Source organism: Cyprinus carpio, chromosome B18, assembly GCF_018340385.1.
Source record: "Cyprinus carpio isolate SPL01 chromosome B18, ASM1834038v1, whole genome shotgun sequence".
Classification (NCBI taxonomy): Eukaryota; Metazoa; Chordata; class Actinopteri; order Cypriniformes; family Cyprinidae; genus Cyprinus; species Cyprinus carpio.
This window is the reverse complement of record NC_056614.1, coordinates 14,587,169-14,604,668: the sequence shown is the minus strand read 5'-3', so window position 1 is coordinate 14,604,668 and position 17,500 is coordinate 14,587,169. Positions and strand designations below refer to the sequence as shown.

The 17,500-nt window shown below is 35.7% G+C and overlaps 1 protein-coding gene across 2 annotated transcripts in view; it reads left to right on the top strand.

The window, feature by feature from the left end:
- LOC122140416 (peptidyl-prolyl cis-trans isomerase FKBP8-like) overlaps nucleotides 1-17,500 on the top strand; it is a 44,632-nt gene that overhangs the window by 17,016 nt on the left and 10,116 nt on the right. The gene's annotated exons all lie outside the window — the stretch shown is intronic.

The window sequence follows — 17,500 nt, the reverse complement described above, 5'->3', positions numbered from 1 at the left end:
ACATTCTTTGTTCTTCAGAAGACTAAATATTTGGTCAGAGCGCTCTTGAGCAGTTTGCCTTCTGTTTGACCTGTACATGTGCAGCCCTTAATGTTCCTTCTCCCTTCTGTTTATTTGCTTGTACTTGACTTGTTCCTGGTAACCTCAGCGTTATCATCCACATCAACTCAGCATTCACAGGAACGTAACAGAACTATTTTGTATAGGTAGTTAACTATTGGTTTTTCTGAATCCTCTTATATAATGTGTAGGTATTAACCTTTTGACACTGATGGAGGACCAACACACCCATTCCATAAGCCTACCCTTATTTTATGATTTATTAATTTTATGGTGCGAAACTGGTCATGTACACACTGCAAATCTTTGGGAGTGACAACCATGAGTGATTAAAAAAAGAAAAGAGCCAATAAAGAAAATGTGGTTGTCATTAACCTGAATTTTTCATGTGGGAATTAAGTTTAAATGTGGTTGTGCTTTTGTTATTACCCAAACTCTGTGTGTAAACAATGGGTTTAAGATGAGTGACAACTGTATGTGAATGAATTGTCTGTTGGCTGAATTATGGCTCTATCTCTAATCTAATCATAGTATGTGCAGAGTACTTACTGTAACAGCATTTGCATGCAGTGTGTGATGACAGGAAGGCGACAGACTGAGAGACAGACTCTCAGTTATTCAAGACAGAACAAGTTCGTTTAGCATGTTCATAATCACTCTTTCAAGGACCTTTTAGTCTTGTTATTCATAAAATGTTATTCATGTGAGAAAGGCCAACCTATACCAGTTAAAAACACACTTTGCAATATATATTATTTTGTAATATTATTTGGGATAATTTGGGATTCACCCAAAAATTTAAATTCTGTCATTAATTACTCACCCTCGTGTCATTCCAAACTCATAAGACATTCGTTCATCTTCAAAATACAACCGCTGTGGTACTGTCATGAACACACGTTGAATTCTGTGAATTGTGTGTTGTGATCCTCTCATGAACACACATCGAAGACTGACACGGAAGAGAAGAATTTGTCAAATAAAGTCATTACATTGCTATAACAATTGCTGGTTGAACCACTGATGTCACATGGACTATTTTAACAATGTCTTTACTACCTTTCTTGAACATGAACGAGTCAGTTGCGTTGCTGTCTATGCAAGGTCAAAAAACTCTCGGATTTCATCAGAAATATCTTAATTTGTGTTCTGAAGATGAACAAAGGTGTTGCAGATTTGGTACAAAATGAGGGTGAGTAAATAATGACAGAATTTTCATTTTTAGGTGAAATATCCCTATAAAATACATATTTAATGACTAATTCAGGTTTTCATGGATTTCCTCTTTACTCTAATTTATTTAGACTATTTGGTACAAGCTTTACTAAAATACAGATGCCAAAATACAGTCCCCCAATCAATCTGGGGACTTCACTATCCTCATAGAATTAGAATGATTATTAAAAAAATATATATAATTATAGTTGATAGCTGATTTGATGTTCAAGAAACATTTCTTTCTTGAGCACAAAAGTTTTTGATGCTTAAGATTTTTGTGAACACTGTGATGAGATAAGTAAAAAAAAAAGAAAGAAAGAAAGAAAAGAAAAAAGAAAGAAAGAAATTAATACTTTTATTTAGCAGTGATGCATTTAAATTGAATTAAAGTGACAGAAATGTATAAAGTTCCAAAAGATTTATATTTCAAATAAATGCTGTTCTTTTGAACTTTCTATTAATCAGAGAATCCTGAAATTAAAATATATCCCATTTTCCACAAAAATATAAAGCAAGAAAAAATATTTTCAACACTGATAATAAGAACAATTATTAATAATTAAGCACCAATAATAATTGAACACCAAATCAGCATATTAGAATGATATCCGAAGGTTCATGTGACAATGAAGATTAGCGTTACTATTTCAGATAAACTTTCACATTAAAAAATGGAAAATGCTGTCAGGTGCTTTATATTTCAGTCAGATGTTTTATTCCTTTCTAACTGGCCAAAATAAATGACAAAGCTGATCCGACCCAGTCAAGATAGCCTGGCTATGTGAGACTAGGTGTTGGTAGAATTTGCCTTGGTCAAACGGATGTAAAGTGTGTTATCAGAAGGCTCAGGAGAGAATGGTCTTTGTGAGATGACATAAATGAGATAACATCTTCACCATGGCATGATATGCGTGAGAACAATACACGTCAGAATAAACGTCAGAGCCCCTGACCCCTCGCCGTTTTCCGGCCCTTCTCACAAAAGATAAAGAGAATAGAGCAGCAAAACAGAACGGCGAGGACTGATGGGGCACGTGTGGCGGCCCTGGAAATCTCTCTGGAACTCTGCCAAGGTAACAGAGAGAATCATCTCTCCCCAGCAGAGCTGTGCTCTCTCTCTCTCTCTCTCTCTCTCTCTCTCTCTCTCTCTCCTCCCCTCTCTCTCTCTCTCTCTCTCTCTCCCCGGGCTAAATGGCGCATTTAAGAGCTCGAATGTACAGAGATTACAGGTTAGAACAGCAGGTCTGTACAGCTAATAAACGCATATTTCTCTATGCATATGCACATGGACAAACACATGCAAAACAACACTTTACTGAAAGAAAAAGCGTAATCATAGCGCTTTAAAATTTAAAAATTTAAAATTTAGCGGCAGTTTACGCATACAGTTTTGTGTTTCAGCATGCTACACTTTTTTTATTTGGCCATATTGATTTTTTTATTCATTTGAATGTTGCTGATGTTGATGCAATGAAAGGCTGTGTACGTGTAGTGGCAAAAAATAATAAATAATTATTAATACAAAAATTAAAAAAAAAAAAACTCTGTTGACATGTCCTCTTAAACTTGACCTAGCAATTCACAAGCAAATGACTTTGTTGTTTACTACAACTAAAACTATTAAGAATTATTTCCGGTAACTGAAATAAAATAAAATATAAATATTAAATGAAAAATTACATTGTATATAAATAATACTAAAATAGCACTGCTTACATGCTGGTTCTTTATAGTGTATCAGAAACACACAGCTTGGCCATTGTAGTCTGATTCACAAATAAATTCCTTTTAACGCGTTGATTCTTTTTAGTGCATCAAAAACATACAGAGTTAGAGACACTAATTAATCTTCAAAAAGATGATTTACTGGTTTGAATCAGTTTAAAACACTCTCCTGTATAATTTACAGCATAAGCAGACAAAGAATTTATTTCGTATTTAAGCAGAATGTTAGTGAAACATGAATCAGAACTGCATCAAAATTAATCAGGAGCTTATGAATGGTGACCTAAAGAAATTTAATCAATATTTAAATATCTGCATGTATTCTCCGCCCTCACGTACATATGTCTTTGGTTGTGACTATAACATTTTCAGTTATTTTTGTCTTAGTTTCATTTTCATTGAGTTTTAGTTTGTTTCTATTTAGTTTCCTCTTTCCTCTGTTCTAGTTCTCGTCAGTATTTAGTTGTCATGTTAGCTGATTTGATTGAGATAGTCTTCACAGCTGTGTTCACCTCATTATTATTTCTATAAAAGATCATGTTTGTTTCCCTTTAGTTTGTTTGGTCTCATCTACTGTATGCCATGGTTGTGTTTACTCCTGTCCCTGTTTCTGGACTTATCTTTGGTATTTATTATGTTTTCTTGACCTTCGTCTTCATGTGATTACCAACACCAATTGTGACAGTGACGTTGCGCCTAAATGTTTTTTTGTTTTGTTTTTCCAGGAAATCACATGATTAGTGGTGCTTTTGAGGATGTCTAGTCAACTTAAGAAGTTGTTCAACTTCAAGCACACAACGTAATAGTCTGCGTTTACACTGGCACAAAAAATCAGATATTTTGCTCACAACTGACACATATCAGAATTTGTTGCAAACGTGTAAACTCAAAAATCAAATTTTGCATCCGATCTGAGCCACTTCCAAATGGCTTATATTGGATATATATATATCCGATATCTACATCTAAACATGCATATCCTATCCTATTTCCATATTTTCCATTATGTATCAGTTCAGTCAGATTTTGTCGCAAAACATCCTTGACAGCTGTTGTCTATGCTGCCAAATAATAACAGCCACTCGATGTTAATTATATTATGCACCATGTGCATAGTAAAGCAATCACTGACAGTTTGGGCAAGAATTAATGTAAACAGGCAGGTCAACAAAAAAATCGAATAAGGTCAAAAGATTGGATCTGTGCATTAAGACTCTGCTAAGTTCCCATTAAGTTATAAAAATGTTCTCTGAAGGTTCTAAAAGTCAAGTGTTTTAAATGGTTTAAATTTATTCTTGGTTTTGCAAACATTCCATGTTTTTTTTTTTTTTGCAAAAATTATGAGAATGTTAGCCTACTTCTCTGAACATTAACGTTTAAAAAATGTTATGCCATCCGAACTAAATTTAATGTATTTGTGCCAACATTGAAAGAATATTCTATTTCTATTAGTGTTACTGGAAAAAGTTTTTTTTTTTTTTTTTTTTTTTTTTTCAGAACTTTAATAGAACCAAAATGTTAGCCAAAGTTCCCTGTTAGCTCGGACCACCAAGTTAAATTTGTGGCTATACAACATTGTTTTCTTGAGCTGCTTGATGTTTTTCTCAGGCTTCAAATCGAGCAAAAGCTTGGGCTACAGGGCAGAAAGAGAATTCTGTCCTGGCCTGTGTTTTCATAGCTGGTCTCAATACTTCCTCGTGTTTCACATGGGCAAGCTTTGTTTGACTGAGGCTCACCGTCTCAAGGCCACCCAGCTTACTACTTCATATGCATAATTATGTACAGCTTCAAAACAAAAGTGGGAAAAAAGCAACCTGTTTGACTATGCAGATTCTCTCAGAGACACCGATGCACAAACATGCACACGCAAATGCATTTATTGATCTCTGAGAGTATGCAGAAATGGCCATAAGAGAAGCTGTAGCTTGTCCACTCCCTTGTGTGAATGTGTGTGACGTCCAGTCTGGTGAGTGCGTCACACAACTGTCTTTCTTTGAGTGCACAGCAGTCTGGTGGATCATCTGAGGTCACTGAGCTGAGAGAGCGGACTCATGGTAGAATACATAATGCCACGCGGCGCATCCTCCTCTTGCACACTCACACGCACATGCACAGACACACTCGACGGCAGTGAGTCAGACTGAGACGTCAGATCACCGTCACTGGCCCTCAGCATCAGCACACATCCATTACAAGCCAACCTCTGATACCACACACTCACTAATGGAATCCTTTGCATATTATTCTGTTTAATTAGATTTTATTTAAATGCTCACTAGTGACAAATTAAAAAATATCGAAATGATTACAACTTTTAGAATATTACTTTTAGGTAATACTATAATAGTAATAATTTAAATTTTTAATTAAATTTTATATTTCATATTTAGAAATTTTAGTAAAATATTAATATTAATTAATATTTAATTTAACATTATTATTAATATAAATTTATTAATTTGAAAATAAATATTATAAATATAAACTACCATTCAAAAGTTTAGGTTTTTTTTTTTTAATGTTTTTGAAAGTAGTCTCTTATCTTATTTCATTTATTTATTCAACATATAGTAAAACAGTAATATTGTGAAATACTACAGTGTAAAATAACTGTTTTCTATTTCAATCGACTGTTGTGTGCGGCTTGATATTTTGGTGGAAACAGTTATAAAAAAAAATCAGGATTTTTATGACTTTCAAGATTCAGCACATAGGAAATAGAAATGTATGTAAAAAAAAACAAAAAACAATTGTGTTTATTCCTTAAGTCATTTCTACTCCCATTATTCTACCCTATCACGTTATACAGGGACCAAATAACCATCTCATCATGGCATGGCATCATGCACTGAATTACAATGGTGATTTTATTGTCCTCAAAACTCTAGAAAAAAATCTCTAGCCACTTTTCATACTATCTAAATAATTATTTCCTTAACCTAAATAATAGATTTTTTGTAAATGCCAGTAGATACTTAATGGCTGCATCAACGCTAAAATCAAAACATATTCTAGTGACCAGCATTCCTGGTCTTTCAACACGATCTCAAAAGCCTCCAGTGCTCGCTTGCTAGTGAAAGTTGCTCTCTGGAGATCATGGCAATAAACGCAACCTGCCAACTTGTGAGTGACCAGCTGTCAAATTCATCCAGATCCTGGCTATTGGAGCTTTTAAAAATCCAGCCTTGCAGGTCCCATCCTTCCTACAGCGATCAGAGGAGGAAGAATGTTGAGGGTCAAACTAATAAGGCTGCTATAATTAGCCTCCCAGATGTGGAGAGTTCCTCCTTGACAACCCCTGACACATCCCCCTCATTAGCAGCAAAGTGTGGCACAGGGGCACATGGCTCAACCTCATATAAGAGCTATTTACAAGCAATTCAACGGTTAGGTGAAAGACATTGAATTTTCTTGTGTATAATTGCTAGGGACAGACGCCTAACCATATATTTGACCAAAACAACCTTTGGTCTTAGTTTAGTCTAAAGGTAGAAAAGTTCAGATGTTTTCACAGGGGATTGTTCAGAAGCAAGATTTACTATTCCCACTGGTTTAATTATTTTTCATAATGATATGGGTGGCATTTCTTTGATCGTCATTTTTCAGACACATTTCTTATCTTTTCATTAGATTTCACAAGTTGCAGCAACGAGCAAGTGATTTGGCTTTTTAAAAGAAAGGAAATAAATTTTTGATGAATATCGGTTTCGATGACATGCGTTTCCTTGTCAGAGAATCATACATTAAAGGCAGATCTGCTGGAAGCAAGCTGTGCTTTACTGTCACAAGGATTTTCAATCCTCTTTTGGCAGAATGAGAAAATACCGGAAAATCTTTTTCTCCAGACTCCAGCAAGATGTACAGAGAGAGAGACAAAGAGACAGTTGACAGAAGATGAGTGACAGGTTGTAGTTTTACTGTGAGACAGACTATTCCTGAAGAAGGGATGATTCGTTTCATTTAGAGGCATAATACTCATCTGTTTTTTTCATCATTTGAACATCATCGCACAGAACGTCCCCTTCTCAAATGTTCATTTTCTAACGAAGTCTGGAGACAGTCTGGGAACAAAGTTGAAATCTTTCAGATCTGATTTAACGGCACACTGCTTTGAATCGTAATAATCATGATGAGTCCAAATACACATTCATTTAAATATTAAACATTCCTTTGAGCAATCAGTTGAAGAAAACAATACAGCCTTTGTGTAGAATTGTATTCCAGGCAAGCCAGGTATAATAGTTAACATTTATACAGTTAGAAACTCTCCAGGGTTAATCCTAACCAAAACAACCTCTATTGCCTTGAGCATGCATACTATTTTCAGTCTGTCATCAAGGCATCATTTTTTAAGCCAAGGATTATGAGCCACATAGAATTTACTTTATCTATGTATTACTGTACATGAACTCTTTGAACCAATTCCCATATTCACATTTCCAAACATGTTTTACATTTATGCGTCACATAATTGAAGGGCATATACAGTAATGACCTGTAATCAAATCTCAAAGGACAAAGTGAATCTTACATTATGATCAGTTCAGATAATGTCTTTAAAGGTGAAGTATGTAATTTCTGTGCCACTAGTGGAGCCAAATTGTAAAAGCTGTGTCCAAAATCTCATACTGTCAAGGTTATGTACTGCATTTGATAAAGAACTTACTTCTCAACTGTTAATAAAGTGTGTTCTTGAAGTACGCATACAGATATATAGATTTACTACATATTGGATCTATCACTTTGTCATGTGACCTACACTTTTCTCTGCCATTTATGAATGATGACTTCTCTCCCGATTGCCTCATAGGATAGCAAGTGTCCCTTGGATGTACAATTCAGAGTCTCAAGTAGATCATCTGAACAGTTTTTGCCTATTGCTTTATAAATGCTGCATATTCAGACAAACTACTCATCTGACCTACTTCTTATTAGAAAGTAGGCTTATTCAGATTCAGAATGGGTGTTATTTTAAACTAAAACTGAAACTAATAAAAATAGTTTTAACTCAAATAAAATACAAATATTTGATGAAAAAAATAAAGAAATGACAGTTAGAAATGTTGCACTGGCAGCTAACTGAAAACTAAAATAAAAATAAATAAAAGCTAAATATAAAAAGTAGTAGGTCATCCAGGTACTTTTCTCCTACTGTTTATGAAAACAATACACTTTTACATACCTTATGAACTGTTTTTTTTGCTTGCTATATAGTATGGAAGAAGGCATCCCTGTTGAAAAAAAAAACAGCATATGATGGTTAGGTATGTTTTGAAGCATGGCTGCTGGTTTGAGCTGGTTTAAGCTGGTCCTTAGCTGATCATGAGCTGGTTTAAGCTGGTTCTTACCTGGTCATGTGCTGGTCCTAAGCTGGTCTTAAGCAACTAGCTCCTGCTTAGGATCATTTTAGGACTAGCACATGACCAGCTTAAACCAACTCATGAAAAGCTTAAACCAGCACAAACCAGCAGCCATGCTTCAAAACCTACCTAAACCAGCATATGCTGGATTTTTCAACAGGGATATTCAGATGCAGGGATTGTTTTCAAACAGGTTTCTCTGAACACTCGCCTATTCTGCCATTGGTCAGTTAAAAAGACAGCCCCACCCTAAAATCACCTCATTGGTTGAGCTGTTGCTGTGTCAGGCTGGTGAAACAAACAGAGCAATGTTTTGATATTACTACAGAGCCAGAGTGTTTACACTTTCAACCTACAAACAACTTACTTAAAGTCTCTGCATATTTGACTGTATAAAGGAAGAAAATCATATTGCAGAAGTGCAGCAGTGAAAAGCAACTTTGTAGCAAAGTACAACAGACAAGTTAAAGGCAGCCTGGTTTGTTGTTGTTCTTCTGTTGTGGTTTGAACTCCATTTGGTCACGTCACCATGAAATTTGACAGCTATATATTTAAAGCCTTCATCATACATCCATGTCCCTCTTCTATGATTACTATGTAATCAGCCCTCAAAGAAACCTTTACGAGTGGCAGTATAGACACACGCACACACAAATACACCAGTAAAGGCCCATAAAACAGGCAGTGGAGCTGGCGCCGGTGGCCGCAGGGCTGAGATTGGGTTCGTTTTAAAGGGCTGAAGAAGCCTGCTCCGCATTATGAGCACTTCAGAAGTGCTCTCCCTCAGGCATTGCACACTTTGCCGACTTGATTCCTGCTGTTTACACCCTTGCTGGCCGGACAGGAGGAGGAAATAAAAACAAACAATACTGTAAACATTCAAGAAGCAAGTTTCCCAGACAGATATAGTTGTTGTGTAAAGGATTGGCTGTTCACAGATAACAGACTGTGCCTTGTGTAGTCAACGCATAATAGAAGCACAGTTAAAGAGAAAAACATCTGTGACGCGGCACTAAATTGAGGAATAAACTTCTGTCTGGACTGTGTGGCGTACCCACTCACGTCTCGACGGTAGAAGAAAAAACAGTGAGCTTGCTTGACTGACATTTGTTTCATAAAGCACCACAAAGAAAACCCTGTGTCCTCTTTCTTAGTACTAAACATATGTCGTACTACAAAGCATTTTTATTGCCAGCATGTACAGCGATAGGTTATTGCCATGGAAACCACTCAAAGACATTTGCAGGGCATTTCCATCATTTACAGACTCACATGATAAAAAGCATCTATGATGTCAGAGGCCCGACTGTTTATCTTTTTCTTTTTTCTTCTTCTTCTTCCTCCTCCCATTGCTCTGCTCATTTAGACTGACAAGGTGACTGGCTGACAGACGGCACAATGAGTCAGTGAGCGTTTGGTGTAACGACTGCCAAACGGATAGGATTAGTCCCTTAGAGATGACGCTAACATATTGATTTCTACCCCGAGTGAGCGCACAACTATTTTTGGCATCAATTACATAAAAGTACAGAATTCGAAATAAATGGCACATCTGGGGACTCACAGTTCTGCTTAATTAACAAGTCTAATAAACAAGTATGATGTCTGAATGAATACTTTAAAATAATTTCTAGGAAGCATCTGTCTGGTATGAACATATTTTATAGATGTCTATAGATTGTCTAGATAGACAGACAGACAGACAGACAGACAGACAGACAGAAAGACAGATAGATAGATAGATAGATAGATAGATAGATAGATATATAGACAGACAGATAGACAGACAGACAGACAGACAGACAGACAGACAGACAGACAGACAGACAGACAGATAGACAGACAACGATTGTCTAGATAGATAGATAGATAGACAGACAGACAGACAGACAGACAGACAGACAGACAGATAGACAGACAGACAGACAAATATACAGACAGACAGACAGACAGACAAATATACAGACAGACAGACAGATAGATTGTTGTCTAGATAGATAGATAGATAGATAGACAGACAGACAGACAGACAGACAGATAGACAGACAGACAAAGATTGTCTATAGATAGATATATAGATAGATAGATAGATAGACAGACAGACAGACAGACAGACAGACAGACAGACAAAGATTGTCTAGATAGACAGACAGCCAGACAGACAGACAAAGATTGATAGATACAGTAGACAGATAGACAGACAGACAGACAGACAGGTAGATAGATAGATAGATAGATAGATAGATAGATAGATAGATAGATAGATAGACAGACAGACAGACAAGATAGACAGATAGACAGACAGACAGACAGACAAAGATTGTCTAGATAGACAGACAGACAGACAGACAGACAGACAGACAGACAAAGATAGATAGACAGACAGCCAGACAGACAGACAGACAGACAGACAGACAGACAGACAGACAGACATATAAAGATTGTCTAGATAGATACAGTAGATAGACAGACAAAGATTGTCTAGATAGATAGACAGACAGACAGACAGACAGACAGACAGGTAGATATAGAGATAGACAGACAGACCATACTGGGTCAATGACAATAAATTAGATAGATAGACAAAAAACTAGATAGATAGATGTTTTTGACTTTACTTTTAAAGCAACTCATAATATTTCTGAGTAGCGAAATAAATCTAGTTTGAATTTGACTTCTCAAACACCTCATTTTGACTTTACTTTTGCAGCCTCACCTATAATATGTCCAGTTAGAGATAGTCTTGATGCATTCCTGACTGAACCTGAGTTTGTCACATATAACTTGAATGTACGAATATGACCTGAATCCTGCCACCTTTAATAGCCCTCCTGATGTTAGTTAGCGTCACCTGAAACGCTCATCTGTTCTCCCACAGTATACAGTCTCCCACACTGCTCTCTGTCTCGTCTCTATAGCAACTGCCAAAGCTCTGACCCCTCCTTTTCTGAGTAACTATCAGCGAGTCTAACCAAGCCCGTCTCTGAAAACTCCACTCCATCCAAAGCTCTGCCATCACAAAACCACAATGGCTGTTTTTACCCATTCCGCCGTACATAAGTCTCCGTAATAACAACCATAAAATGTCTCTACAGCAAAAACAAAAATAGTGCCTCCAGCCTCTTGATGAGTGGTGATACGTGGCTCCAGCATAAACCAAAATAGTCCTTCAAGCTCACTTGTGAAAAACAATTACTCTTTGGCAGAACTTAAAGAGATAGTGTCATCATTTATTCATCTTCACGTCGTTCCAAAAATTTGCCACTTTCTGACCGCTGTGGAACACAAAAGGAGATATTTTGAAAAATGTTCATGTGTCTCTTTTCCACAATGAAAGTGAAGGGGAACCAGCGATTGTCAGGCTCCAAAAAGGATTTTTATGCTCATCAAGGCTCCATTTATCTGACCAAATCTACAATAAAAACATTAATATTGTGATATATTATTACAATAACTGTTTCTATTTTAATGTATTTTAAAATGTTATTGGTAACACTTCAGTAAAGAGACCAATTCTCACTAACATACTGGCTGTTTATTAGTGCTTAAAGCACATATTCTGCATCGCTAATCCTATAGCTAAACTTAAGAACTATCTTAATAAGCAGCAAAGTAGGAGTTTATTGAGGCAAAAAGTCATAGTTAATGGTTTGTTAATGGTGAAAATTGGACCTTAAAATAAAGTGTGACCATGTAATTTATTCCTGTAATGGCAAAGCTGAATTTTCAGCAGCCAGTACTAATCAGTGTTAACTGATCTTCAGGAATCATTCTTATATTCTGATTTTGTGTTTAAGAAACATTCAAGTGTATAAGAAACGCTTCAATTTATGTCAATGTAGAAAACAGCTGTGCTGCTTATTAGTTTTGTGGAAACCGTGACACTTTCCTTCAGGATTCTTTGATGAACAGAAAGCATTTTTTATTACATTATAAATTCTTTACTGTCACTTTTCATCAACTTAATGTATCTTTGCTAAATAAAAGTACTTTATTAACAAATATAATAAAAGTATAAAAGTATTTATAAAAAATACAAAAAGGACTTCATAAAAGTAATAAATCTATTAATATCTTTCAAAAATAGTGTAACTACTTAGCAATAGTGCATATTGGCTGCTACATGTAACTTGTTTTACCATATGCAGAGTACGGTGTTGACAGGAAATGCCAGGAAAAAAGAGAGTGCTCCACTTTTTACCAAAACTCCCTTAAAACTCCAACATAAAAACTTCTATAAATCCGAACATAACAGACCGTTAAACAATAACAAGTTTCCCCTTTTCTCATCTTGCTCAAAGCAGCATTATTTCAACATGTACTCTCCCTATCCAGTCACAGTCAAAGCATGCTGGGATCTAGAAATCCCCTGCCTAGTTTCAGCAATATTACATTAATGCCAACGAACATTATTCATGTAGTCCCAATGCAAAATGGATTATATAAACTTTAATTTAAGTGGATTTCATGCAATAAATGTTAATATATAAATGTCTGAAAATAGTGTTGTATTAGCATTCAAATTAAGCAAGCAGCAAAAACATGCTTTTTGTAGAACAAATATTTAGACAATGTGGAACGAGTGCTCTCACACTTTTCTAAAGGTACAGACCACTGTGACTTTCAGAGGCTACAGTTTTATTGGGAGGGTTTTGTTGTGAATGAGGGTGAGGAGAGTTCCAGGACCTCTTTCCCATTTTAGGCTCCTCTTTAGAGTCCTCTGTGCTCAAATCAGCCCCTGAGGACCAATCAGCCCTGAGGGTTTATACACAGGCCCTTTACAACTGCCTCCCTTTCCTGCCACCTAAATTTCTCTAGTTTCAAGTCCACAGGGCTTCATCAAATACTTGCATTTCCCATTAATGCTGGCTGGAAAACAGATATGTGCAATGGACCATGGGAATTATGCAATATCTCATTTATCAGCCGGGAGCTTTTTACAGATTTGAGGACATGAACTATGATTTGAGGACAGATCCGTGCTGTTCGGTTGGAGAATCACACTTTTGAGTTTCAAAAGCAGAAGAATTATTAAAGAAACGTTCACACTGTTGCATGATCATCTTTGAGGTCACTTATAGCTTTCTTCAGTAGTTTTCTGTCTTGAAATGATTAAGGTGTCTGACCTACATATCTTAAAGTGTATTTCAGTCAATTTGACAACTGTGTTGGATATTCAAAATCATTTGCGTTAGGTCACATTCATTTGGTTCTATGTGTCTGTATCTGTAAACGTGTCTGTGCATGTGATAGCCATACCTTTAAAATAAAAAAAAAAGCTGCATGTGTCAAAAAAGACAGCAAGCAGGTGGTAGCAGTGACCTGAATTAATTGAAAAAAAATGACTCAAGCCTTCACAAAGAAAATGTATTAGCTGTTTGGTCCAGCAAATCATGACTCACAGGTGGAGTTTCAATTCAAACTTATCACGGACCCCATTAAACGCCTAGACCGGGAGACCAATTAGCATTATCACAATACCTGACTGATGATTCACACTCATGATCAAAGTGAGATCATCCAGTGTTTCCAATGTCAATTTGCTCGACCTGGAGGAAGCCCAATTCCTGCCATTTGTTTAATAGGGATGCTTTGTCTGCAAAATGCAAGGCTTATTAGTTGCAATATTAAAGGCTTCTTACATCTGCATGTAAGACATGCTTTTAAATGTGCCAGGGGAGCACTTAGAGCAAAGATTATATGTCACGCCATATGGTATTCTCTTCTTAGATGCAAACGCAAGGCAATGAAGAGTGAATTGTTTTTTGTTTTTTACTACATTGAGGACATTCGGGTAATTCTGGGAAAATCCCCCCATTTTTATATGCACTTCTCAGTATAACTCAATAGCACTACTTTATAAACTATAATTAAAAACTATAATAAATTCATACAGTAGAACAGGATCTGTGTGTGGACCAGCCCAGTTTTGTGTTTTGACAAGTTGGACAAGTCACAACAAAACTAGAACTATCAACTAGAACTTAAAGGTCATAAGAACATACAAAACAAGGGCTGCACGCACCAGGGTGAAATCAAATTCCTAAATAATACATTTTTTTTTATGTCTGTGAATCATCAGTCAGGTATTAAAAAAAAGACATTTACAGTTACAAAAATTACAAAATTATATATATATATATATATATATATATATATATATATATATATATATATATAACAACAACAATACAAGTATTGTTTTATATAATAATAATAATAATAATAATGTAATTATTGTTATTATTATTGTTTTTGTTGTTGCTGTCATTGTTGATATCATGTTGTTGTTGTTACAATGACATATTACAATACAAATATTTCTTAATTTCATATTTTTTAGTAATACTACTACTAATACTATTACTAATAATTATTATTACTAAATAGAAAAGAGAAAATTAGAAATGTTACTACAGTATTTTCATCATTTTCAAACATTAAACCATTGAACGTTTTGCCAGAAAACCAAAAGAAGGGGTTTTATGCCATTACATTTAAAGTACAAGATCATAAAAAATGTAGATTTTCTGTGCAATATTTAATAATGTGTTATCATATTAATAATATTTATGTTATTATTAAAATGAAATATTTAATAATAGGACTTGCATTTTTTATGTGTTAAAATGTGGCACTCAATCTCTCTACAGTGGATAAAAAAGCATGTGTTGTTTTGTAATGTGTCCATTAACTATCATGGGCAGAAGTGAATCATGCCACAGCAAGGGTCGTGGTTACAGGTGATGGACTCTTTCCAGTTACCAGATCCTCCTTTGATAACAAACACAAAAAGAACATAGACACTCACTTCCACACAAAGAAACAGAAATAGTAACTGAAAAGGAGAAAAAGAAATGCCAAAATGTCAGTGTGTCAGTAACAAAGATGAGGCTTCTCTTCTCTTTTCATTACATGGCTTGTTTTTCTTATTGAATAATATGTGCAATGATAAAGAGTCAATCTAGACAAAAGACTAGCCGAAGCAAAGACAAATCAAGGCCAGAGAAACAAATACAAAAGTGCAGGATCAAGGCATGTTTTTCTGCAAAGAGAGAAGTGCTTGGTTATGGTATATCAGGATTGGTTTATTTCTTGTTAAGTCTACAACAGTACAATGTGTGCTATCCCAGAGTGCTCTGTTCCAGCATAGTGCCATGTTACATAATGAATACTTTGACCTCTTGAGAAATGAAAGGAGGTGAGCACTTTTGCTAGATTTGGTCAGCATGTTATGATATGAACTGCTCTGTTCTGGTTCATTCCCATTTACCTGTGACCTGAGAAAAAAGCATATTTACAGTGGCATATGTCTGTTGTGTATGGTCATATGAGGCCGTTTTACCTGTGTTGTGGAAAACGCTCATTCATATGAATGTAAACATTGTTTTGCCCCCTTGGATTAGCTACTGTACAGAGAGGGTTGAAATAAAAGTGAACCGTAGCCTGAAGTGTTGCACTACACCAGCAGATCAATTACTAACAAACTGTACCTCAGATGAACTTCATTTTTTATTCAGTGGGAGAGAGAGAAAAAAATCAGGTTACGCTTTATTTCGATAGCCCACTTTAGACATTCTACTAACTATAAGTGAGTATGTTTGCTGCTACATATCAATTTACTCTCATAATTTGCAATTACATGTTAACTAACGCTCATCAGAGTATTAGTAAACTATTAGGTTAGGGTTAGTACTGTAGAAGTTGATATGTTCTTAAAAGTTACAGTCTGTAGGGTGACCATAAATAAGTGTAAGCAGATAGTCTACTAATACTCACTACTAACTAGTTGGCATGTGGTTGCATTGTTCTGTATTGTTAGCAGATTGTCTAAAGTGGACAACTGAACTACCAAAAGTGTTACCAAAAAAATCACACAAGAGCACTACAAAAGAAAATCATCAAGACTGCTGAATTAAAACAGCATTTCTAGTCTCAGATCCACTGTATCATTATGTGCTTATTTTAGCAAACAAATTAGAATCTAACCAAAGAAAGAAAATGTGAATTATTATCATTTGCAACCCATTTTATTTTTATAATGTGACACATTTTTTAAGTGAAAAATGGGCGTTACATACCAGAATGGAACCAGACCAAATGCTACCCACAAACCCTTGTGGCTTAAGTGACATTACTGGGATAATTTATTTATTTTTTTTATAGAAAGAGGAAGTTAATACATATTTATCAGGAAAACAAACATTAAAGGGATAGCTCACCCACATAAAATTCTGTCATTAATTACTGACCCTCATGTCATTCCAAACCCGTAAGACCTCCGATCGTTCATCTTTGGAACTCAAATTAAGATTTTTTTGATGAAATCCGAGATCTTTCTGACCCTCTAACGACAGCAAGGCAATGTTCACGTTCAAGGCCCAGAATTGTATAAGGACATCGTTACCATAGTCCATGTGACATCAGTGGTTCAACCAGAATTTTATGAAGCTACAAGACACACACACATTCCTAGATGCTAAGGGGCTCATAACTCACCAGCTGTGCAAGACATCTCAAGACACGATAAGAGAGAAGCAAAGGGGTGACATGACTGGAATCAGGCCTGCATTGGCTGCCTGGCCCCTAGAGACACACAAACTCGGTTAGACACACATAAATGTGTCAATACACCATGCAGCTGCAATATGCATGAGGTGACATATAACAGAGCTATCACCTTACAACCGCTTCGCACGCCAATGACAATGTAGGTTCAGTGACTGGATCGCATTTCACTGTGGAAGGTAAGGAAGTGTGCTGAACCTTAGAGGTGTTATTGTTATAATCTGCTCTGATATGACGTACATACAATGTTACTGACGTTTTTTTTTTAGTTTAAAATACAGACAAAAAGCTGATATTATTAAAAGTAGTGCGCATTAGTTTTAAATGTACTGATAAGGATTATATGACACACACTTCCTCTTTTGTTAGCTGTGAATCTCATTATGTACACACTTAAGCTATATGCGTCTTAAGCTATACTGTATACATGAAGAGTTTTCTGACATAAACTTTAAGCAACAGCTGTCAAGCATCATGGAAAACTGATCAAATATTTACCTAACATTTTTCCTTCTGTCCTTCCTTCCAATCACATCCTATCTAAAGTGATTGATTAACTGATTAAATGG